Raw genomic sequence first — 26,339 nt, 5'->3', positions numbered from 1 at the left:
AGTTTGGTTCATGTCAACAGTTTGCTTAGCTTGCCGTAGGAAGAATTCAGAGGCATACATGGATTGGGAGAAATGTGTCCCGCCTCCCATGGGAATGCAGATATGCAGAGCGGAGAATGTAACTCCACATATTAAAACAAGCTCCTCCTGGTATTTAGGAATCTGCCTCTTGCTGCTTAATACAAACTCTGTTCTCACACCCCGGGCTGGGACCTTCATCTGGGATGCCAAGGGACAGGACCTCTGTGGGACATTTGAGTCCTATTGTAGGAGGTTAGTCGAGAAAGGTCATTTTTCTGGTTTTGCAAGAACACATGGGACCAAAGGCTAGGCTGGTTGTTTGGACAGACCCCATCAATTTTGTTCTTTGGCCCCCAGCTGCTTGTAGAGGCTTTTGAAAGCATCATCTCTGGGACTCAGCAAACGAGAAGCACAAGTGATGTCTTGCTTCCTGTTAGTCGGCCTGAAACCAGCCTGCTGTCTTCCAGTTGACCCTGTAGTCTTGTCTCTCCAGCCAAGATTGTTCCTTACTTTTCCAACAACATCATGTGTCTTCTATCCCTCTTTTTCAGTCCTACAAGTCAGACAATACATTTCCTATGGTATGTGGACGTCTCCAACATTGGAGCAACTGTATTAAGAACTTTGTTTTCATCTACTATTGACGCATAAAATACTCACCATAGTCCTAAAAGAGAAGCCTCATTATAACTTTCTTTTGCAAATGAGGACAGTGAGGTCAGATAAACCAGAGATCCATATTACAGGGACAGAAGCGAGAATCCAACCCAGCTCTGGCTGACTCTACAGGCAGACTCTTACCAGCATGCTAACTGACCCTTTACCTCCTAGTGGGCAATTCTACAGACGTTGACTGAGCTATATTGTGCTGGCCTTGTGGGGACATAATGAGAGATGTGACACTGTCCCTTAAGAAGCTTTTAGGCATTACTTGAAGCACTGATTTGGAGCAAGGGGCTTGTATTCAGCTGAAAATTTGTTCCTGGTTTAAAAAAAAATGCTTCCACTCCTGAGTTGGATCCAGAGCCAACCTTAAATGTGCTATGAATGCTTCTCACCAAGCACCTGCAGATGCCTCCCGAAAGGCCTGGCATGCCTTTGTTAGGGATATGGGCCTCTGGGCAAAGGCACCTGTGACAGCACTCAGCACAGAGTCTTGGGAGTCTCTTGTGGCCTAAGCCAACTTTACCCTAGTCCCCAGAAAGCAAAAGCTGAGTCTATACAGACAGATGGATGGAGGGTTTGCAACCAGCCTTCAAGAGGCATCTGTTGAGTCCTGAGTATGATTTGGGGAACAATGTAGGGAGGGCAGAAAGTGCCCCAGAAAACATTGCCTCTGGGGAAGGTGGAATGAGAATGACTGCTTCATGGGTAAAATCTCCCTTCGGGGTGATAGAAATGTTTGAGAATTAGAGCTGATGGTTGCACAACATTGGGAACGTATTAAAATGCCACCAAAATGCACACTTTAAGATGGTTAATTTTATATGATATAAATTTTGCCTTGATTTTTAAAAAAAGTTTTAAAAAGTCACCTCTGTCAAGTGCCACAGTTCCTGAAGTGCTACTGTTCAGAATAGGACTATTCTCTCCCTCCACTTCCCTCCAGCCCCTGTTTTCACCTGGACCTTCTGTCTTGTCTGAAGCTGTGGGAGGGTCACTTTCAGGCCCCTTTTTGTCTCTTATGCGCTCTTGCCTATAGGAAGAAGGACACCTTCCCCGGTTGGTGAGGTTCAGAGAAGAAAGAGGACCTTTTCATGTCTTTGATCTAAGGGTGTCTACGGACCTAGTCCTCAGCTCTGGATTGATATTGCTACCAAGTATAATAAATATGCAAAGGGACTGAGCCCTTCCCAGCATTGCCTAGAGCTACCTCTTCCCTTACCAGCTGCTCCCTGCATCAGTGATCACCAGATCCAAGGGTACCTCTCTCTAAATGTGTTGATGCTCTTGCTTGCAGAAGTAAGTTGGCCTTTGTTTCTCTGCATAGGGCTTTTCTTTAGGAAACATCCTACCTACTTTCTTGTCCACCTTGAAATTCTTTGTATTCAACAACCATCACCAGAAAAATGACATGAAACTATTTTTGTAGCAAAAATGTATTTATTGACTTCGTTTACATCAGTTTGCATTTTAAATTCAAGTCAAAGGACACTTCTTACTGTCAATCACCAGCTGCTTGGCCCCATTTGTCCTTCTAAGCTGGAGGAAATGTGAATAAACGTTAGAAGGACAAGTAAGATTGTTCTTGCAAAATCTACCATGTTCAGGAATCTGGAACTTCAAAAGAAAACAAAAGGATCTTTTCATCTCCTTTCTTAGTTTTAATTGTTTCTTCTTTGGAAGCTAATTTCTAACTGTAATCACAGGAGAAAGGAGGTCTGGGCAATTACGCTGCAAATCTGATGTGCGGAGGCAGCCCACTGGGATGCTATTTTCCTCAGGAGCTGGAATTTTGGCCAAAATCATCTGGGAAACTTTTCTCTTCTTCTAATTTATTCTGCCTATGGAGACCTTGTTAATAATGCCAAAAATGCTTCACATTTGTATAGCCATTTTAAATTTTTTCCAAACCCTTGTCACATTAATCATCTTACTTGATCTTCACAAGTCTCTTGGGAAGTGAGTGGAGAAAGGACTGGCATTCATACATTATGGATAAGAGAAGTGAGCTCAGAGAGGTTAAGCAACTTGACCAAGGTCACACAGCCAGGCAATCAGAACAGCCTAGAGACCTTATTTCTAACCTTGTATCTTTAGAAGTAGACTGGGTCACAAACACAGATTACTGCCCTCCTGGCCTATATCAGAAACTCAACCATGCATGTCCCAGGTGGTATAATTCTACCCCTGGCTATATTTGGTTTTCTCTTCTCATTAATATTTGACTTGAGCATCACAGTTGTTCTTTTGGGGCTATATTTATCATGCTGGTGACTTGTTGTTCTCTTCACCGTCTGCCTGATGCTTGTAGAAATCAGTGGATGAGGGAGTGATTCGGTAAATCTTTCTTTGATCTGTTTTCAATGAAATCCTATTTACAAGACACACTTCACTTCTTTTGATGTGCAGCTCACTAATTAGCTCACATCTGAGAGTAGGTTCTCTGGGAGAAAAAAAAATTAATTAGCCCATTCCATCTCGAAAAGACACAATTCTTGAACTAATTATGGTATTTGAATGATTAATCTCCTTTAAATACACATGTGTTCAGGAGTATTATAGTTAGGAAGAATGTATAATGAGAAAGAAGACAGAAAGCTAAGGGGAGTGAAACCAAGTGGCAGCTCGAGGCAAAAATCCTGCCCTTGACGTCCAAGGGAGAGTTTAGGGATTCTTTATTATCCAGGTGGAATATGACTGGCATGCGAAATGGCAGAGTAGGCAAAAGTTGGTTCTGAACCCTCTTCAAATCTTTCACTTTCTGCTTCTTTGCCAGCTCTTGATGCCAATGTCTTAAGATCAAACTACATATGTAAGCCTGCTGCCAATAAAAGAAAAGTTACTTAATTTACACTAAAGTGTTAATGACTGATCATTAACTAAATTGCCTAAATTAATTGATTAACTAAAGTGCTAATCACTTTCTATCTAGTTTTGCTCCTCCCACAATTACGTACTTTTGAATAGGAAGCTACAATTCTACTCCAATGAATGATCCTCTACTTGTGGATTTTTAGGAGATGACATATGGATTTGATTCAAAGTCCCTTTCTAACTTATTGGCAGTGGCTGTGTGCTTCATGCCACAACCTGAATATAATAGGTTAGTATAAAATAATACTATGGTACATTAGTGATGTCTGCCATGGGCACAGAAATTGGGATGGGTCATATACAAATTATGTACCTATCATCCTGATTATAGTTTTCGGGAAAATGATATTTGGGGTACTAGGGAGAGCTTTCAGGGGTTCATGAAATCACACTGTATAGGGTATCACCCATTCCACTCAAAAGGTTGGTGGCCACTATTGATCACCTGGCCAGTCAGTAAGTGCTTTTCTTCACTTCAACATTTATAGTGTAAATCCCTTGAGAATAGAAATTACTTTTTTATCTCAAGGGTATGACTCTTACTTGGTCCTAAATAAATATTTGTTGAAAAAGTACAAAGAAGATAGCACTGTAAGTATGAAAAGAAATGTGTTACTAAATCTGAACAATTACTATAAAAGTTTAGAGCTACGTGAGACTGAAGGAAGGGTACAAATATGACAGAATCCTTAGATAAGCTGGTTACCAAAATTAAGCACAGACCTCACAAAATCAATAAGCCAAGCAACATGTTGGCTTGTAGAGTTCTCACTATATGATTAAAAAACACTATGCAAGTCCATCTTGAAGGGCAACATTTTTCCTGGCACTTAGTCCTAGAAAAAATGTATCACGTGACTTATCCCTATGAAAGACCATTGAGTAATATAATGGCCAATGGGTTTAAAAAGGATTTTGCAAAAACTCAGCAATGTTCCTTAAATGGAGTTTTCTGTACCAATCCTTTGATTATGTAGTGGGCATAGCATTAAATTGTGACACAGTGAAGCTATTTCTGAAATAATGTGTAAGAAAATAGTATGGTAGGCTCGTTATCATAGGAACTCCACCTCCTTCCCCACCAAGGTGGGTTCCTGCCTTCTCTGTGATCCTTTTCCTTGTGCCTTGCCCTCTCTTCAGGGCCTTCCTGTGCCCTTGGATGGACATGAGTGACTCATTGTGAAATGGAAGCTGAGTCCTCACTGATAAGTAGAATGCCTTTTATCGTCTCAGCCCCATTGAGTAAACTGAGGTGCAATGTAGTGCAAGGAGCAGGTACGAGGTGAAGACCTGTCCCATTCTGGTATGTTCACGTGCCTTTGGGCAAGTCATTTTCCCTCTCTGGGCTTTGCTTTCTCCCCTGTAAGATATAGAAAAAGTTGGATTATCAGGGGTCTGCAAACTTTTCCTAGTTTATAAAAAATGGTAAATATGCCGGGCTTCAAACATTCTCTTTTGTAACAACTCAACTCTGACATTAAAGTTTGAAAACACCCATAGACAATATGAAAAGAAATGGATGTGCCTGTGTTCTGATGTAACTTGATTTACAAAAACAAACAATTAGCTGGATTGGATCCATAGGCCATAGTTTCCTGACCATTGGATAAGTCGATATAAAGACAAAGCCAAGCAATAAAAATAGAATGCAAGCCACAGATGCAAACCATATATGTGATTTTAAATTTTCTAGGAGCCCCATTTTTAAACAGCTTTTTAAAGGTAAAATTGATTATAAGAACATTTTATTATCTCAATATATACAAAACATTGTCAATTCAACATGTAATCAATATGAAAAATATGTATCCATGAGATATTTTCCCCTCCTTTTTGAATTCTAGGTCTCTGAAATCCAGACTGTCTTTTACATATTAGCACATCTAGCACATCTGAGTTGAACTCATCCCCCCCTTCTTTTTTTTTTCTTTTGAGATGGAGTCTTGCTCTGTCGCCCAGGCTGGAATGCAGTGGCATGATCTCGGCTCACTGCAGGCTCCACTTCCCGGGTCCATGCCATTCTCCTGCCTCAGCCTCCTGAGTAGCTGGGACTACAGGCACCTGCCACCACGCCCGGCTAATTTTTTTTTCTTTTGTATTTTTAGTAGAGACGGGGTTTCACCATGTTAGCCAGGATGGTCTCGATCACCTGACCTCATGATCCACCCGCCTCAGCCTCCCAAGAACTCATCACATTTTAAGGGTTCAGTATCCACATGTTGCTGGAGTTACCATCCTGGACAGCACAATTCTACGAGGTTCTTTTTTTTTTTTCCTGAGATAGAGTCTTGCTCTGTTACCTAGGCTGGAGTACAGCGATGTGATCTCAGCTCACTGCAACCCCTGCCTCCCGGGTTCAAGTGATTCTTCTGCCTCAGCCTCCCAAGCAGCTGGGACTACAGACGCCTGCCACCACTCCTGTAGCCTGGAAACAAGGAAAATCAGCCGCCACACCCAACTAATTTTTTGCATTTTTAGTAGAGACAGGGTTTCGTCATGTTGGCCAGCCTGGCCTCAAACTCCTGACACCAGGCAATCTGCCTGTCTCAGCCTCCCAAAGTGCTGGGATTACAGGCGTGAAACACCACTCCCGGCCCTAAGAGGTTCTTTCTACCCTACACCTACTCCTTACATTCTCCCAGAAAACACACAGCAACGTGCTATTGTTCTGTTTCCTCATCCCTGATAATTTAACATATAAGTCTGCAAAAGATGTGATAATTAATGTCAGGAGGTCAATGTAGCTGCTGAGTGACTTATTATTATCTCTACTGCAATTTGTAAATAGCTGATAATGTCTTCATGCAGAGCTTCAAAAAAAGCCTCCTCCCACCTACCCCAAGCACTCTCCTAATGGGAGAGAAGTGTGAACATTTACTCTAGTGGTGATGGGGAGGGGGGGTGCTTGTAAAAACCACTCTAAATAAGATATTTCTCTGACATCTCATGTTTTACTTTGATGTGTATTGAATTTTGCTTTCTACTCCATAATATAATCTGTTTGAATTTTTAATTTGAATTTCTTATCAGTTAAAATATTCAAACCCCCTGCCCTGCAAACACTCACTTCATCACCTATCCTTCTCACCACAAATTGGTGAGCAAAAATTCATGCTCCCAAAAGATGCATCACAGTTACCATCATACCCTTGGGAATGGGTTTATGTAACAAGGTGTTAAATTAGAAGTGTTAACTGAGGACCAAGACCTAATAGGTATTAAATGCTAAGGTGGGTTGTGGCAGACCAAAAGGCAGACATTTCCTGAGAGAACCGTTCGTCCAGAGTGAGGACGCTGTCACCAGGCAGCTGGGGGCTTGACAGTGGCACACAGAGACTAAAATCTGAAGGGCAAAAGATGGGCTGCTTAGAACCTGTAACCAGCTAAGTAGAGGCTGCAGTGCTTGGGTTTTCTTGCAGCCCCAGACTACTCCAGAGCCATAGAGTTCATGTAGACCAGACACAGGCTATGAAAAACAAGGAGCAGGTGGGCAGGGGGAGGGAGGATAGGGAAAGAACAATGCTGGTCCTCTTTCCTAGTGGAGGGTGCAGCAGGTGACAAATATGAATGAAGGTAGGAGCTTTGACCTTTTTACCATCTTAAGACCAAGTGAGCCTGAACTTCAGGAAATACAGTGATCAGGGCACTTCATATTGTCTGACAGTGACCAGAAATTACTCCTCCCTTCATAAAAGAAAGAATATGAGAACAGACTATGATTGTATCATGCACTGGTTTAAGACTTCTGGCTTTAATATGTTACTACATACTCATGAGTAATATATTCACATTAAATGAGAGATAGGTAAGAGAAGAGGAAGATGACTGCCTCTTGGATTAACTCCAAAGATTGGAATTTCAGGGCCCATTTGCCAGGCTGGTCCAGGAGCTATGCGGTACAGGTGGTGGTCTTTCCAACTCCTCAAATGATACCAAACTCCCTATGACAATACTGATGTCTATGTGTAGACAGCACACAGACTTAGTCTACAAGAAAAATTAATAACAATAACAGATAACGTTTACTGAGGAATCACTATGTGCTATGTACTGTACTTTTCTCACAACAAAAACCGAACGATCCCATTTTATAGAAGGGAAAAGTGAGATTCAGAGGGGTTATACAATTCTTTGTAAATCATAGAAATAGTAAGTAGCAAAGACAGGATTGGAACACAGTTTTGTTCCCTGAAACCACTACCCTCTGCTGCTTCTCTTTCCCAGCCCAACTGTGCCCTTTGGCCATTTGTTGGCTTTTTCTTTCATGACCCTGTTCTCTTCGTCCTACATCCTCCTCCCTCTCTTCTAAGTGGTGGTACTCCATTCCCAGCTTAACAGAACCTCTCCTTCCCTCTTTACCTGGGATGTATGAAATGAACAAGAACTCCCTGAAACTCACCAATTTTCAGCCAACTAACTCCTCAGCTACAGAGAGCACACCAAGAAGCTTCACCGAATCCTGCAAAATGCTGGCCGAGCAAAAGCATGAAGACGGAGAAAAGCAAATTCTCACTACTTGATGCAATCACCTCAGAGTTCCATTAACATGGGGTTGGGTTGAAGATGAAGAAGGGTCTGTCTGTGGGCTCCAAGCAAACATCATGGTGGTGGTCAATAGGATAAAAACAAAATGCTACCATTTCATTACTGTTTCCACCCCTGCTGACCATCCTGAGATGGCTTCTGTTTGGTGCCCACCTAGCAGAGCAATTTCCCAATGGAAAATGGATCAGCAACTTGGCCAGATTATCTTGTGTCCTTTCAGGGCAATACTGGAGCACATTTTATCCAAAGCTCCAGGAGCGGACAGGCAGCAATTGTTAAGCACTCTCAAAATAGCTGCACCCCATTTACATTGTCTACGAAAACATTACCTCTTGCTTTTTCTTCCTTTACTCCACTGAGCTATTAGGCTTCCATTATAAAATTGTTAAAATGAGTGTTTAGGCAGCCAGCATAATCACCACTTCACCAGGCCTCATGCTAAAGCAGGACAAGATCTTGAATGACATTTTTTGACGAGCAGAATCAGATTTCTTACTTACACAGGACTCTTCCCAGAATGAGATTCTTGACCTGAGAACATGCCAGAAGAGCATTTTTTTGCCCGTGTCTTCATGTGAACTCTGCCCTTGGATGTACATTTGAAAGAGAATGATAGAAATTCCTCCCTGCAAGGAGCTGATCTGACCCCGGATTAAAATATGTTCAACTCTGAAATTAGTAAAGATCAGGGGAAAAAACTGAATGATATCTTGATTCTAATGCTGGAGTGTCTTGACCAGGAAGGGGCAAGCCCTAGAGCAGGAAGAAACAATAATAAATCATAGTGAAGCAGGACCAGCTATGATTTGAAGAGGACTCAAAGAAATTCATCCTCAAATTCCTTGATGCTTTAATTTTTAAAACAAATGTTTATTGAGCACTCTGAAGGAAAAAACAAACTTTTTTTCTCTCTACTCTCTTTTACAGTCACTCAACACAACAGTTCTGACACCAGCTTCTCCAGTGGACACCAACTGGTGTCCTATAATTTGATTTAATTCTGACACCATGTAGCTGAAAATGGCATCAGATCCCATGAGTTAAGGGTTAGTCTCACAAGACTGCCCCCCGCAGTCTTCCCATTTCACATGCCAGTTGCAAGCCCTAGGTTGTGACCCATGCTTCTGACCAACCAGCTATAAATTAGGGTTCCTACAACCGCTTCCTTGGGTTCAATTAATTTGCTAGAGCAACTCACAGAACTTAGGGAAACACTTTACTTAGATTTACCCATTTACTACAAATGATATTTTAAAGAATACAGATGAAGAGAAACATAGGAAAAGGCCAGAAGGGTCTCCAAGTGCAGGACCTTCCAGACCCAAGGAGTTGGGATGTGCCACTCTCCCAGCACATGAGTGTTGTCTTGTTCACTAACTCATAAACTCCCTAAACCCATTCTCTTTGGGTTTTTAGGGGCTTCATTCCATAGGCATGATTGATTAAATATTGGCAATCAAGTCAACATTCATCCTCTCTCTCCTCCCCCAGAGGTAGTGGGTGAGGTTGAAAGATCCAATCTTCTAATCACTTGGTTGGTTCCCAAGGCAACTGGCTCCCATACGGAGGCTGTCCAGAAGCCCCCAGCCACCAGTCATTTCATTGGTACACAAAAGACACTTTTCTCACTCCAGAGAGGCCAAGGGTCTTGGTATGTGCCAAGAACCAGGGACAGAAACCAACTATATATTTCTTATTATATCACAATATCACAAGCACCTAGAAGATATGACATTTATTTTTTTAAAAAAACAAGATGGATTATAACAAAAGAAAACATTTCGTAAGTGTGTAACTATGAGCTGGACTCTGAATAATGGCTTTAAATTTATTGATACATAATCTACCTAATAGCCTTATGATGTAGACACTAATATTATTCCCATTTGATAAATGAAAATTTTGAGGCTCAGAGGTTAAGGAATACTAATTAAGATCACAAACCTATAAAGGGTGAATCCAAAACAGGAATCCTGCCTCTGATCTTTACCACTATACAATTCTGCTCTAAAGGATAGAAGCTTAGGCTTAGGCTTTTTCATTTATGAATGAAATGTACATATAAATCCAGGTAGAAACTTCAAATAGGACTTTACTTCCAGCAATATTTTGAATAAACACGCTGAATATTACTGTCTCATAAATCTATTGCTTCACAACATACCACCCCATTTAGCAGCTTAAAACAATAATGATTTATTATTTGTCATAATTCTATGGGTTGGCTGGGCTCAGAGGGGGCAGTTCTGCTCCACATGGTGTTACCTGGAATCACTCATGTGACTGCATTTACCTGAAGCTCAGATGAGTCTGAGACTTCTATGATTGCCTCTCCTTCTCACCAGAGGGCCTCTCCAGCAGTTTAATCTGAACTTCTTAAGTGTTCAGATTAATTCTAAGGCCCTTTAGAATTGTACCCAATTTCTTAAGTGGTGGATCTGATTTTTCAAGAGAGCAAAAGCAGAAGCTCCAGGCCCTTTAAGCTTATGCCTAGATTTGGTGCAATGTCAATTCTGTGGCAATTCTATCTGTCAAAGCAAGATAAACCAGCCCAGATCTAAGGGAAGCAGAAATATGGCCCACCTCTTGATAGGACAAGCAGCATGTGTGTATTGGAAGATGAGAAATTGTTTCCATCATTCTTGAACTTCGGGCCTACAAGGTGGAGGAGCTGAACCTTAGACAATTTCATTAAGCTGGGCTTTTCAGAGCCACTAATGTATAATAGTTCCAGGTCAATAGTGTCTCCCAGCTTCCTGAAGATGCAGATATAAATCCTCTTTGAAGGAAAGCACCTTCAGTATACTTCACCAAGATTCTTATTAAGTTTAACAAAATATGAGCTCAGAATTTTTAAAATCTCCAAAACACAAAAAATAAGCCATCATGAATAATAAGCAGTAAACACATCAAAAAATACAATTAGATCTCTCCAAAACTTCATATGTTTTTAGTTTTATTTTATAAATTAACCACCTAAATGACTTAGCCAATATGAAAAGTGAAAATTTTAGAAATTGTAAGTGTAATTTTTGTCATTAAGCTAGTGTTAGGGTTAAATAACATAGTAAGCATAGTTTAAACAAGAATCAGTAAACTGGAAGATGGAGCTAAACAAATTACCTGGAATGTAACACAGAGAGACAAGAAGATGGAAACTATAACAGATTAAAAGGCGTGAAGAATAGAATGAGAAAGTATAATTGCTTCCATTGCCTAGTAGAGACCCAAAAGAAGAGAATAGAGAAGATGATTATTTGTAGAGATAATGGTTTAGAATTTTCCAGAACTGATAAGAAACCCAAATCCATAGATACAGAAGGCAGAATGTATATTAGGTAGGATCAATAAAAAGAAACTCATGTCTAGATACAGTGCAATGAAACTGAACACCAAAGACAAAGGAAAGATCTTAAAAGCAGCCAGAGAGAAAATGCATGTCCCTCACATAGGCAGATGTTGATTTCTCAGTAATCAATAAGGAATATCAAATATCTTCAAAGCATGGAAATAAATTCACTATCAAGCTAAAATTATGTGCTCCATAAAGGCTATCTTTCAAGAGCAAGGACAAAATGAAAAACACTTTCAGATAAATGGAGACAGTTTACCTTTAGCATACCCTCATCAAAGAACTGTTGGGTTTCAAGGAGAGGAAAATTACCCATTCATAATTGTAAAAAAACATTAGCACATGAGAGAAGAAAATTTCCTTAACCAAATGAAGAATACCTATCAAAAACCCTACTGCAACTTTATTCTTCATGTTGATACAGTAAAGGCATTCTCATTTGAAAATGAGGCTCCATATAAGGTGCTATCATAGACTATGTTCCACAGGAAGCAGACATCGAGCTAGAGGTTGGGATACAAAATGCTTATTCAGGAGTGCTCCTGGGGCTGATGTATGTGAAAGAAAAAGGAAGGAAGCTGGCTTGGGCAGAGGAAAAAGTTGAGCTAGGACACAGTTCCAATGAAGACCTCAGTCAATCTTATGGAGAGTTCTGGATCTGGCCCTTTAGAATTGTACCCAATTGGGAAATGAAGGTTAGGCCTTTATATCCCCATGTCAATCAGCCATTGGATGCTGGTTGGTCCTGGAAGACGGTGTACCTTGTGTGAGACAGTTTTTTTCAAGCAAGGTGATCCCCAAAAAGGGCTTAAAGCTGACGGTTGTCTTCAGGTAGCACTCTCAGTAGCTGTAGGCATGAGTTCTTCATTTCCAAAGGGATCTAGGCAGCGTATAATAGCAGCCAACACAGATGCCCACCACCACAACTTCTATTCAGCGTTGTCTGGAAGTCAATACTGCCAATGCAATAAGACAAGAAAAACCACAAGAGTTATAAGGATTAGAAAGAAAAATTGCCATTATTTACAGATAATATGATTACCTAAAAAACTCAAAATAATGTACAGAAACATTATTATAATGAATAAAAGGTAATTAAGAAAGTGGTTGAAAATAAGAGTAATATATAAAAATTAATTGCATTTCTAAACATCAGTTAAAACAGAATTCCTGAAGAAACTCTTACATACACTCCAAGAGACATGTACAAGAATGTTCATTGCTTCAGTATTTGTAGTAACAATACCGTAGAAACAATCCCAATATCTGTTCATGGAGAATAGATGAATTATTGTATATCCACACATGAAATTGTATGCAGCAGTGAAAATGAATGAACACATAACACAAAGTATCTGAGAAATAGTTTTGAGCAAAAAAGGCAATTTCTTGAAGACTACATAAATTATAACTTTTTTTAAATGAACAAAATCAAAAGTACACTGAATTATTTAGATAAATAAACATGGATAATAAAGTATTTTTTAAAACAAAGATCATATAAAGAAAAAGTTCAACATAATAGTTGCTGGGATACAAGAGGAGAATGGAATTGGAAAATAACACACATGTAACCTTAATAGGGAAAGTTCTTACATCAGGTGGTGGGTTCATGGGCATTTGTTTTATAATTATGCTTTATGAGTTATACATATATTACAAATGCTCTTTTTTATGTATCAATAATTTTGAAATTAAAAAAATATTTTTAAAGAAAGAAAGTCCAGCATCACAAGACATAGTAGATATGTTCTGTTAAGGAAAAGAAATTCAATGACACTTGTTAAAGCACAATAAGGGAGATATTATTTGGGACCATCCCAATGCAATGCAATTTTTCCATGAAGGAGAGAGATTGAGCTCAACTGTAAATACAGCATAGGAATGGGGGAATTTATAGCCAAGAAGTAAGGTAGGAACCAGTGGATAGAAAATCAGTGAGAAGTAACATCAGGAGCGATGGGGATTTTGGCTCAACCATTCTAACATGATCTTTGCTGAAGACAGGCCTGTGTGATCAGACATCACCTGGGGGATGGTAGAAGATGAGGAGCCTGATCAGTACTGAGAGTGATCAAGTAGAGAGGGTAGGGATTTCTTGCTAAACTGATTTAGCAGGGTTCTTGCTAAAACTGGATTTTACAAGGAAGTGCACAAGTGAGTCTAGAAGGTTCAGGAGGCAGACTAATATTTGGTTAACAAAGAATCTTTGCCAGAACTATAGTGGAAGGACTAGAAAAGACTTCGTGGAGAAGGTGGATAGACGCTGGCCTTGAATTACAAATAGAATTCGAAGAACAATTACATTTATCTGAGATCCAAGAGACCCCCAGGGAGGTCAAGGTCTTCCCTGATTCCTTACCTGGTAGGTCATAAGGAAGGCAGTACTTAAAGCTGTCTTGGGCAAAAGTGCAACCTTTTCCAACATGAGGAGAAAAACTCACTCTTGCTTCTGTCTGTGATGGCTGTGGGGCCTTTGCAAAGTGTTGGCTTGAGACACAAAAGCATGGACAATGGAGAGACTGCCCAGGATAACAATATTAACACACTAGACCTGGGCTCATGTGCAAGAATCAGGGAGCATTCTAAACTTCTGGAATTTAACCAGGACAAAGTTTCTAATTGATATATAAAGCATGACCACAAGGCTATATTACATTAACATGAGTTAATGAGTGGATGTCTATTGTTTTTGCCTAATGATACCTATCTACTTTTCTTCAAGGCACCAGACCTGACTTTTGCTTATAGCACTATTCCTTCAACTTTCAGCCCCTGTGGTTTAGATGGATTTTTCTCCCACCAGCTCCAGGAGTGGTGGCTGACCCAGGTCTAGAAAATCAAATCACTTCTTTCTAATTAGCCACAATGATAGCTCAGGCTTGGGCACTTAATGCAAGTCAAACCAAAAACACACACTCTTGGGTTTTTACTAGGGCTATAGAGGAAAATAATTGCTTTTCCTATTGGAGTTGTTGAAGGGATTGGCGCAAAGTCTGGTGCTGATGGCAGCTGTCTTGCCACCATAGAGGAAGGGACTGAGAGTGAAGTGGAAAGCAGAGGCACTAGAGAAGAGGAATAGCTTGCTCATGGTGAGTCTTCTGTTAATTACACTGAAAGAGACTTGGGTGATGCCTTGGGGTGATTTGAGAAAAGCCCTGCAGTGCTGGATTGAGAGAAGCAGTGTGGCGTGGTAGAAGAAGAAAGAGATGTGACTCACAGATTTTCCACTTCTACAAATTCACTGCAGGACACTGAAAAAATTATTTAATCCCCCAGGCCTAAATTTTCTCATCTATAAAAGAGAGATTATTAATAGATTGTCATAGTTTGTCATGATTAAATGTGTTAGCACCGTGTTTGACACACAGAAAGTACCCAATAAATATTACCTTTTATTCCTTCTATTAGCATTCTTACCTCCTTTTCCACCCTCTGCAGTTCTACCTGCTTTACTTTCCCTTCACCACAAAAAATAGTACTTTATTTCTGAAAAATTGACAGAGAAAGAGAGAGAAGAGATTCAGATTATTGATCTGGTATCCCAGGCAAATAAAAGCAATTGAAGCCTGAAACAAGACAAGAAAAAGTAGTTGCCAGAGAAAGATGCTAACAATGACTGCTTAACAGATGCCAGCCCTGTTAGGTTTTCCTTGACATTGCGAGCCAAGCTTCACTCAAGCCTAATCCGATTGTTCCAACCCCAGAGAACTTGTCTGCAAGTTGGAGAGGATTAACAAAAGATACCTCATAGCTCCTGCAGTTGTGCGAACATCTAATGCTTTTCATGTCTGATGTGTCCAGACACATTCAATGTCACCTGAATTCTGATACGTTATGAAGCCAGAGATTTGTAATAACAGTATATGTAATAACATGTGCCCCATTTTTCAAAAAGGGATAAGAACATCTAGAATCCATGAAACACAGAATGCTTGAATGGAGGAGCCCCGGGAATTCTCTGTTTACAAACCAGCACCCGAAGTAGGTAACCTGCCTAAGGTCCCTTATCTGTTTTAAATCACAAATCCTTTTTTTATTGCTTTTCTCTGCTTGAATCAGGAGGAAATTTGAGGCCAAGATGCAAATAGACTTCAGCTTATATGCCAATTCCAATCAATCATTGCTGTTTGGAGAAGCACTATATTGAGAAAGATTTCCAGTCTAGCCTTAAAAGAAAATAGTGCTATCATCAATAGGCAGTTTCCACCATGGACAATGGTTAGGATGGGAGGCCTGTCTGCCACGTATTTGCTGACCTTGAATTCTGGACCAACAAGGTGGTTATAGCAGGGATAGGGATGGGAAGGTAAAATTTTAGGTTACTTGTACTCTCTGTCCTTCTTCTTAGACAGGCCCTGTATTTCTACTTATCCCACTGTGTATGTCATTTTATGTGGTGAACCTGGTGGTTAGGATGGCTGTGAATCCTTGCTCCAAGTTTTTTCCATCCTACATTAAATAAGAAGACAAATTGCAACATTGGGTCTTCAGCCAGTCAGATAACAGGTTTTGTTTGTTCCTCCTCTTATGGGGATGATCCCCTGGCCAAAGATATCACAAATTCTGGAACACAGGAGAGGCTTCATGCGTTATTTGATAAGACCTGATTTTATAGGTGAGGAAACTGAGTCCTGAAGTAGGGAAATGGCTTTGAGGTTATAGAGAGAAATACAGACCGCCGGTTTTCCACAATACCGTAGGCATTTGCTTTATTCTTCCCCCAACTTTATTTCCCCAGTTATGGTAAATCTAGAAAATTTTGGAAAAATAAAAACTAAATTACTGGCCCTATGGAATACTGCAGTTTTAGCAGAGAAAATGCAACATAAATACAAAGTGGCAATGACTAGCTTATGTCTCAAAGGCAACTGACAAAGAGTGACAGGAAGACTTTGAAATGGCAGTGGTAGTGTTATTCTACTAAGGAGAACCTCCACTTTCTAATTACATCAGGAGTCACTCAGAAATCTTTTCATATGGTCCAGAAGGTAACACATCCCTTTATTGTAATATCTACTAAAGACAATAGATGAATATATTGATAGTCTTGCACTTTGATGATTCTGAAAGTTTTGATGGTTTTGTGATTGTTTTAGCCTCTACTCTGGGCCAGGTATGTTGCTAGGTGTCAGAAAGACAGAAATGATAAAGCACAGTCCCGGCTTTGCAAAGCTCACATCTAGTTGGAGAGACAAACCGGCAAAAATAATAATAATAATGTACGGCACAATATAAATGGAATTATGAATGTGTACATAGGTTCAATATCACAAAGTTGAGCATGATTAACTTTGGAAGGCACTAGGAAATTTTTTACAGAAACAACATCTGGACTACATTTAAAAGGGCTAGGCTTAATGTGAAGAGGAATTCATTACTAGCTCTTGTACACTTACCCATTCAATAAACATGCTAACTCACCCAAGGCATGTCAATCACCATGTTAGGCACTGAAGATTGGGAGATACATAAGACAGGGTCCCAAACTCTCTAATCGCCAGACTAAACAAGAGGCGTTTACATAAACAAAGTACTACATTACAGTGTGTTCAAAGCAATAGTCAGCGGGAGCACCAAGTAAACACATAGGAAAGGCTGTGCTTAGGAAAGGATGTGGCTGGTCTTTTTTTCTCTGTGTTTGGAATGCCCCTTTTCAGAAGGTATGTATGGATCATTATGACAAAATTGGAATATCAAGGGGACAGTGACTGTTTATGAGCAAATCAATGAGCAGATAAGGAACTGAAAAAAATTACTGAAACCCAGCTATCAACCTCCATTTAACAAAAATTCCTACGCATTTATCTTGCACTAGGCGCCATACTAATTTCAAAAGACACAAGAGAGAGAAATACTAAGCAGCCATGAAACCAAGAGGGTAATGGTGTAGTGATAAGAGTCAGCCTTCCTGGGCTCAAATCCTAGTTTCCTAATCCACTAGCCTCAGGATCCTGGACAAGTTGTTCTCTGTACTTCAGTTTTTTTCATTTACAAAAGGCAGATGACAAATAACTCTGCTAGTTGTGATATTAAAAACATAAAAGAGGCAAAGTGCTTAACCCAGTCCCTAGCAAATGCTAAATACCCAATAAAAATGTTATCAACAAAGAAGAAGACATTAATCATGCTAACAGTCTAAGATCCAAATGATAAGTAGAACTTTGTCAGAAAAAGAGGAGGGAACATACAGGTTTTAAAGAAATGACATAATTAGATTACATTTTTAAAACATTTGTATTAAGGAAATTTAAAACATATACAAAAACAGAGACCATAACATAACATGCTCTAATATTCATACCACTCAGATCCCACAATTACCTAGATTTTGCCACATTTGCTTCATCTGTCACGTTTTTATTTGCTTAAGAATTTTAAAATGTTATAAATTAAAGACACAATTTTACCTTTATATACCTAAGCACGCATCTTTTTAAAATATGGATATTTTCTTACAAGACTCACCTTTATCTCTCTGCCATGAAGAAAAATGAGAGGGCATGTCAAGATAGACTCCCATCAGCCTGGGCCCTTAGTAGATAAATAGTTCCTAAGATTTTAGGTTATTTTCATTGCACTATATTCTAGTCTATTTTATCTAATATAGGTGGTATTGTGAACCACCTGATGCATCACATCACAGGGCACATAATTTCTGGTTGCCCAACTTTCAGTAACGCTAACATTCATCAGTGCCTTCCCTCTTCTCAAGCACTTATGAAATATTCTCCAGGATGGATCACATGGTAACCCGTAAAATAAGTTTCAAAACATTTTTAAAAATTGAAATCATATAAAATATATTCTTCAAACACAACAGAATTAAATTAGAAATCTACAGCAGAAATAACTATGGAAAATCCACAAATACTTTGAAATAAAGCAACACATTTCTAAATAACCCAAGGATCAAAGTTGAAAATGCAGGATAAATCCTAACTGAATGAAAATGAAAACACAACATATCAAAATTTATGGGGTGAAGCTAAAATCGTGCTTAGAGGGAAATGTGCAGTTTTATATGACTATGTTTTTAAAAAGGAGAAAAATCTCAAGTCAGTAACCAAAGTTTTCACCTTAGGAATCTAGAAAATGAAGAACAAACTAAATGCAAAGTAAGGAGAAGAAAGGAAACAGCAAAGATGAGAATGGAAATCAGTGAAATATAAAACAAAAAAGTAAGAAAGTTAATAGAATCATAAGTTGATTTCTTTGAAAAGATCATCAAAATTGTCAATCTTTAGTGAGACTAATCAAGAAAAAGAAATCAGGAAAAAGGTGATACCACCAGCTGTACAGAAATTAAAAAGGAAATACCACAAACAATTTTACACCAACAAATACATACTTTATATAAAATAAACAAATTCCTAGAAAGACACTGCTTACCAAAACTGACACAAGAAGAAATAGAAAATCTGAATAGATCTGTAACAAATAAAGAAATCAAATTAGTGATTAAAATATATTTACACACACACACACAAAAACAAAACAAAGCAAAAAAAAACCTCAGGCCTGGATAGCCTCATTGGTGAATTCTATCAAACCTTTAAAGAAATAAGAGCAATTCTTTACAAATTCTTGCAGAAAATACTGGAAAAAATATCACTTCTCAACTCATTCTATGAGACCAGTATTACTCTGATACCAAAGCCAGACAAAGATACCACACAAAAAGAAAATTACAGACCAATATCCCTCATGAATATAGACATTTTAGTTATATCAATTATTTCTATCTATGAGCATGGAGTGTTTATCCATTTGTTTGTGTCATCTCTGATTTCCTTGAGGAGTGTTTTGTAATTCTCATTGTAGAAATATTTTACCTCTCTATTTAGCTGTATTTCTAGGTATTTTATTCTTTTTGTGGCAATTGTGAATAGGATTGCATTCCTGATTTGGCTCTCAGCTTGGCTATTGTTGGTGTATATAAATGCTAGTGACTTTTGTACATTGATTTTGTATCCTAAAACTTTGCTGAAGTTGTTTATCAGCTGAAGGAGCTTTGGGGCCAAGAATATGGGGTTTTCTAGCTATAGAATCATGTCGTCTGAGAACAGGGATAGTTTGACTTCCTCTCTTCCTATTTGGATGCCTTTTATTTCTTTCTCTTACCTGATTGCTCTGCCCAGGACTTCTAACACTATGTTGAATAGGAGTGGTAAGAGAGGACATCCTTGTCTTGTGCTGGTTTTCAAGGGGAATTCTTCCAGCCTTTGCTTATTTAGTATGATGTTGGCTGTGGGTTTGTCATAGATGGCTCTTATTATTTTAAGGTATGTTCCTTCAATACCCAGTTTATTGAGAGCTTTTAATATGAAGAGATGTTAAAATTTTATTGAAAGCCTTTTCTATGTCTATTGAGATAATCATGTGGGTTTTGTCTTTAATTATGTTTACGTGATGTATCACATTTATTGATTTGTGTGCGCTGTACCAACCTTGCATCCCAAGAATAAAGCCTACTCGATCATGGTGGATTAGCTTTTTGATGTACCCTTGGATTCCATTTGCAAGTATTTTGTTGAGGATTTTTGCATCAAGGTTCATTAAGGATATTGGTCTGAAATTTTCTTTTTTAACTGTGTCTCAGCTAGGTTTTGGTATCAGGATGATGTTGGCCTCATAGAATGAATTGAGGAGGTGTCCCTCCTCCTCAATTTTTAGAATAATTTCCATAGGAATGGTACCAGCTCTTCTTTGTCATCTGGTAGAATTCAGCTGTGAATCCATCTGGTGTGAGTCCTTTTTTGGTTGATAGGTTATTTATTGCTGATTCAATTTTAGAGCTCATTATTGGTCTGGTCAAGGAATCAATTTCTTCCTAGTTCAGTCTTGGGAGGGTGTTTATGTCCAATAATTTATCTATCTCTTCTAAGTTTTCTACTTTTTGTAAATAAGAGGTGTTCATAGTAGTTTCTGTTGGTTGTTTTTATTTCTGTGGGGTCAGTAGTAACATTCCCTTCATCATTTCTAATTGTGTTTATTTGGGCCTTCTCTCTTTTCCTCATTATTCTAGCTAGTGGCCTATCCATCTTATTAATTTTTTTCAAAAAACGAACTCTGGATTCATTGATCTTTTGAATGATTTTTCTTGTCTCGATCTCCTTCAATTTTGCTCTCATTCTTGTTATTTATTGTCTTCTGCTAGCTTTACTACTCCCACATGTTTTAAAGAAATTGCTGGACATTGTATCATCTGTCTCAGTACTTTCTAGCATCTTGAAGAAACATCGTTATCCAAATCCCTGTCCCTTTTCTCAATTTCTGCCAATCTGGTGTTTCATTAAAGTTCATTTCTTTATTGAAAGGCTTTGATTCCCTTTAAAAATTCAACACAGCTGTGTTTCAGAGAGATACTTAATGCACAGTTTGACTTAAAAATAGAATCCTTCTGTTAGCCAGAAGATAGCGGAGAAGAAGTTCAGATGTAATGGTAGCTTCCTTCTCAAATCCTCTTTGGATTCTTGACTTTCCCATAAAAATACTGAGGTTTGGTTGGCACTAGACAGCCCTAGTCAAGTGTACCTGTGCATGGGGGCAGAGAAGAGATGCACCTCATTCTTCTTACAAAGGCTTTTGACTGATGGCAACCACTCAGCCTCTTGTCCTCGACTTCTTAGAGTCATGGTTCAGAGATAACTTCCTACTCACGTCCCCAAACACTTGAATGTTGTGTTACAGCCCTGCATACTTGTTAAGTAAAAGAGCTTTTGTCCCACTTGGAGTCTTTTTTGTTATTACTTGCAGTCTGAAGCTGTTTTGACTTATCTCAATGCCCTTTGTCACTGATACCTGCTTTGTTCTATAAACTGTGCCTACATGAGGGCTGAAGCCCAGTGCTCAGTTGCCAGTGATTTCCTTAAGCTCCCTGAGACCTCCATTTCCCCACCTCTAAAACAGGGCTCATTTTCCTACCTACTTCATATAATCACTGTGATGATTAAAGTAAATATAGTACCTAAAGATGCATAGCACCATGCCGTGAATATGCTGTTATTATTGTACTTACCAATTTATCTCATGTGCGCTGGTTCAGTCTTCCACATTTATCTCCTATTCTGAGAGACCTTTTTCCTGTCCACTTGGGTGATGATGGTTAAGATGATTATGATTGGAATTATGATTATTATGATTGTCTGTCCAAGGTAAGGTTCTTAATCATCATGAATCTGAATATTCTCATATGAAAAATGGGATTTTAATATGTTTTGCAAAAAAAAAAAAAAAAGTTGTGTAGATTAAACAAATTGTGACTATAAAAGCAGCCAACACTGTGCCTGACACATCGTAAGTACTCAACAAAGATTTGGGTGATGGTAAGAGCCTAGACTGGGTCACTGGTTTGGGTGAAAGTATTTTTCTGACAAAGTGAAAAGATTTAGGTGTCATCCCTCAGGTGGGTGGAAAGACACAGTTCTCCTGTGCCTGTGTAGGAGACCCAAATCAGTGTCATTTTCAAGCATAAAGTTATTTGAGCTAATCTGAATAGTTTAATAAATGTCACAAATTTCCAGAGTTCTCCAGGCACACTAAAATGAGGTTATTCCATTATTGTCAATTCTCTCCAAATTATCAACCGTAGTCAACTAATCATTTATCTGTTCCCAGAGCTAGAAAATCAATCCATTTTAGGTAGATTATGAATCTAGCTCTAGAACTCAGTAGCCTTTGTGCTACTAAGCTCAGCTGAACAGGCCCCCAGGGATGAAGGAGTGGGAAGGAGACAGCAGTATAGTGGAAAAAGTGGTTTTAATTTTAACTTTTATTCTGTATTAACCATTTTCCCACACTGCTTTGTAAATCACAGCAAGGAAAGAGAACAAAGTAATAAAAACAAAATATATTCAAATAAAGCCCCACAGTACAACATAGTAGTAGGTGATGGTGCCCTTGGGGGGCTTATTTTTTTTAATGCTTCATTTGCGTCTGATTTTGAAATTTCAAAAGCAGAAAAAATCCTCAGTTTTGACTTGTTTAAAAAAAAGTAGAAGTTTAGATTGCCTTTGAATCAATGTGCAAAGCATGGCCCCTTAAAGTTCCTTTTTTTTTTTTTTTTTTTTTTTCCAGGACACCATTCTGAGGACCTCATCCATTTCTTGGTAAAAATCAGAGACTGTTAAGGTTCTTACTTCTCAGATTTGTTTAGGGCTATTACATTAATCTATCTCTGTGTACAATGGAGTTGCATCATATACACATTCAACTCCATGAATTCGACTTCGTGCATTTGGCAAAAGAGAACTAGCTAGAGAGGACTGGGAAAGTTCAGGGGAGGCCACCTGCCATTTTTCTTGTCCCTTGCTGGTTGGTTTCAGGATAAACTCTCATTGCAAAAGTACTTGTCCAGGCCAAATGTCAATCTGTGTCGGAAATTCAAATTTTTTGCCTCTACACTTCTTTTTTGTGTCCGGAGCTGCGCGCCCCGGCCATAGCAAATAATAATTAATGATTAAACACCCGAGCTCTATTCCTTTCCACCTTCTACCTCCTCCCTAGATTTGTTGTTTCTCTTTTGTATCAATACCTCATAAAAGATGGTGCTCTTCCTGCTTTTTCTTCACCTGTTTTTCCCCCCGCGCCCGGAAAATTGTTACTTTGTAGTGCAGGCACCATCCTGCGCCCGGGAAACTTAGCAACTGACAGCGCAGGCGCAACATGACCTCCGACCAGAGAAACCAATACCTACCTAGCCACACCCTCTGCCATGAGATCATCTCCGCCTCTGGCCCAACCCCTTCCCCTCCAAGTGTATATAAGGCATTGCATTACCGCCGTTAAATGAGACTTGATCAGAGCACTGTCTTGTCTCCAGTTCTGGTGTCTCTTGTCCCCCAAATTCCCACTCCCTCCTCCAGGGCCTGCTTCAACGATCCCGCGGGCCGGGATATTTTTGGTGATCAAAGGAAGAGACAGCAATGTCTTCTGATCCTGGAGGGAAATGTAATGGACTTTCAAGAGTAGTTTTAGCTATATAGTCAACGTCAAACCAACCCCCAAAAAGATGTGACTCTCCTGCACAGCAGATGCAGGAGACACGAATTGGGATGGCTGCCCAGATCACAGCAGTTGCCTCAGTGGCACCTTCTGTCCCGTCTTCGTGGCTGAATAATCCTGGGACAGAGACATCTGATCCAAGCCAGAACAATCAGCTCCTCTCTTAGGAATCTGAAACCCTAAAACCTGAGTAGAAAGGTGCAGAGGGGCGTCTCTGCAGCAAAGTCATTTGAGTGGCGTTTCCAATGACCCCCAGGGCTGAAATCCCCCAAACTGCTCTGGTTTTGGCTCTTTTCAAATCCTAATTGTTGGCAATGTTATGAGCTTTCCTAATATCTTCAAGTAAGTTAGCCAGTTTCTTTCTGTTTGCTAAAAGAACCTTAATTAATACACCAAGCTACCATCCCCTTAAGTTAACAGCTTCTTGGAATTAGAACAAAAGTTCAAAGGGCCCAGAGGGTGCCTAGTGCATAAACAGCTCCGGATGGCACAAAAGAAAGATGTCAAAAGGCAGAACCAGAGCAGTTCAGCGGCGTAGGCTGGTGTTTTCCAAAGTGGTTTCCTCAAACCCTAGTTCAGCAAGATGATCTCTGATAAAAAGGTCCCATGGTCAAATAAGTTTTAGAAATGAAGTACACTCTATTCCTCACCTACAAAGACATATGAACAAGCCTTTCAGATGCACTTAAAAGCCCTGAAGTAAAGACTTAATTTCCTTAAACCAGAATTTCTAAAACACATGAAAAATAGCCTCTAATCTTCTCTATCTCCATCCCTCTTCCTGACCCATCCCGTAACCCAAATCCTATTAACATACACTTTGAGAAGCACTAATAGAGGCTATGGGGAGGAAATCTCTAGTGCAATGCTGCCTGGGAGCTTTGGCTTTTACATTGATAACTCTGGTTAAAAGTTTTGGTCCCTCCATCACTTCTCAGGTGTCTACTGAGAATTACAAAGGGCTCAGCCCTGTGTTGGATGCTCTGGGAGCAACCATACTGTGATTAGAGGAGTGGCAGGACATGATGGGAGTCCTAACTCTGATCTGGAGCTCAAAACTGGCTTGCTCTCTTCGGAAAAACTTGATCTCTTTAAGACTCCGTTTCCTCATCAAATGGGGCTATTGCCATCAACCTCACCTCACCATTGAATAAAACAGATCTAATAGAATAATGAATATAAAGGCACTTTGCCAACTTCAAAACATCAAATAAGTATCAGCTATTACAGAGAATAAATAACTTAGAGAGTGATGCCAGATATTATGGAGAGAAAGCCTGCTAACCACAGGATCACAGCCTTATGCCTTGTGATTTTTGAATGCAATAAATACTTTAATATCTAGACCAGACGTGGTGGCTCACGCCTGTAATCCGAGCACTTTGGTAAGCTGAGGTGGGCTCCTGAGGTCAGGAGTTTGAGACCTGCCTAGCCTGGCCAACATGGTGAAACCCTATCTCTACTAAAAATACAAAAATTAGGCAGGTATGGTGGTGGGCACCTGTAATTCCAGCTCCTCAGGAGGCTAAGGCAGGAGAATTGCTTGAACCCGGGAGGTGGAGGTTGCAGTGAGCCAAGATCTTGCCACTGCACTCCAGCCTGGGTGACAGAGTGAGACTCTGTCTCAAGAAAAAACAAAAACAAAAGCAAAAACTCTAATATCACAGCTGAGTATTAAGTCTGTCAATAATTTACTAACCTACCAAAATAGGAACTTTCATTTGTACCCGTACCTGTTAATTATTTTGCAACAACAAACCACCTTGAAACTCACTAGCATGCAACAATGTATATCTATTTCTCAATCATGTGTCTGGGGATGGCTGGGGTTCTTTGTGTCTAGACCAGGCTTGTTCAGGTTTGGCTCCAGGCTGTGAGTTGGTCCACATCTGCTTCACATGTCTCATTCTCCTTGGACAGGTGGCAATGACGATGGCAGAGGTAGAAGAGGACACACCCAACTACATAAGCACATTTCAAGCCCTAGTTCGGTCAGGTGCATTAATATCCCATTGAACAAAGCAAGTCACATGGCCAAGTTCAACATCTGTGGGTGAGGGAAGAAGACTCCTCTTCTCGATATGGGGTGGGAGGAGAGGAAGAGCATATTTACTGAACGATAATCTAATCTACTACAGTACGGGTTTTGCCTTCTTTCATTTCCAGCAGATAGTCAGACCCATAAGGAATTACTTCCTTGGGGACTATGTTGTGTAGAAGAGGCAGAGGAGGAGTTGAAATTACCTGAAGGCAACAACTTTTTCTGTCTTTCATAAAAGCTTAGAAATTATTGAAGAAAACTGTACCTTTGAGGTCAACCAGAAATGAGAAAATGGCTTTGAAGTTACTCAGAGGAGAAAGGAAGGCAGTTTGCAAAATTTAAAAAGAGATTTTAAATCTCTTTGTGTGTTAGGATGGGGAGATCATCTGCTAAAACATGGCTCCAAAGTGCAGAGCTACTTTATCTTCAAAAAAAAAAAAAAATCCTTCAGCCCCATAGGGAACTCAAAATACTCAAACTAGAGACCTCATATCTACAGTGACCACTGAGCCCCAAGCTGTTTGCACATCTCTGGCCATCATGATAGCATGGGGTTTGGAGCCGCATCCCTGTCCTCTGGACACTATCTAAGAGTCCTGGATTCAGATGGGACCCTGGGATGGCACAGGGCCCTATCATAGCTGTGGTTAAATTTCCTGCTGGGTTGCACACTCAGAGGCAAAATAGGTTTCCCTACCACATGGATAATTAATTTATCTCGTTTTATTTTTGCTACTATGAATAGTATCCTGGCCTCTTTGGGTGACTTGATGTTGGTTGCCAAATTTAGCAAATATGTATAGGATGTCCAGTTAAATCTCTATTTCAGATAAACAA

The sequence above is a fragment of the Mandrillus leucophaeus genome, unplaced genomic scaffold (assembly GCF_000951045.1).
Source record: "Mandrillus leucophaeus isolate KB7577 unplaced genomic scaffold, Mleu.le_1.0 Scaffold77, whole genome shotgun sequence".
NCBI classification, from domain to species: Eukaryota; Metazoa; Chordata; class Mammalia; order Primates; family Cercopithecidae; genus Mandrillus; species Mandrillus leucophaeus.
This window is presented reverse-complemented; position numbering follows the sequence as displayed.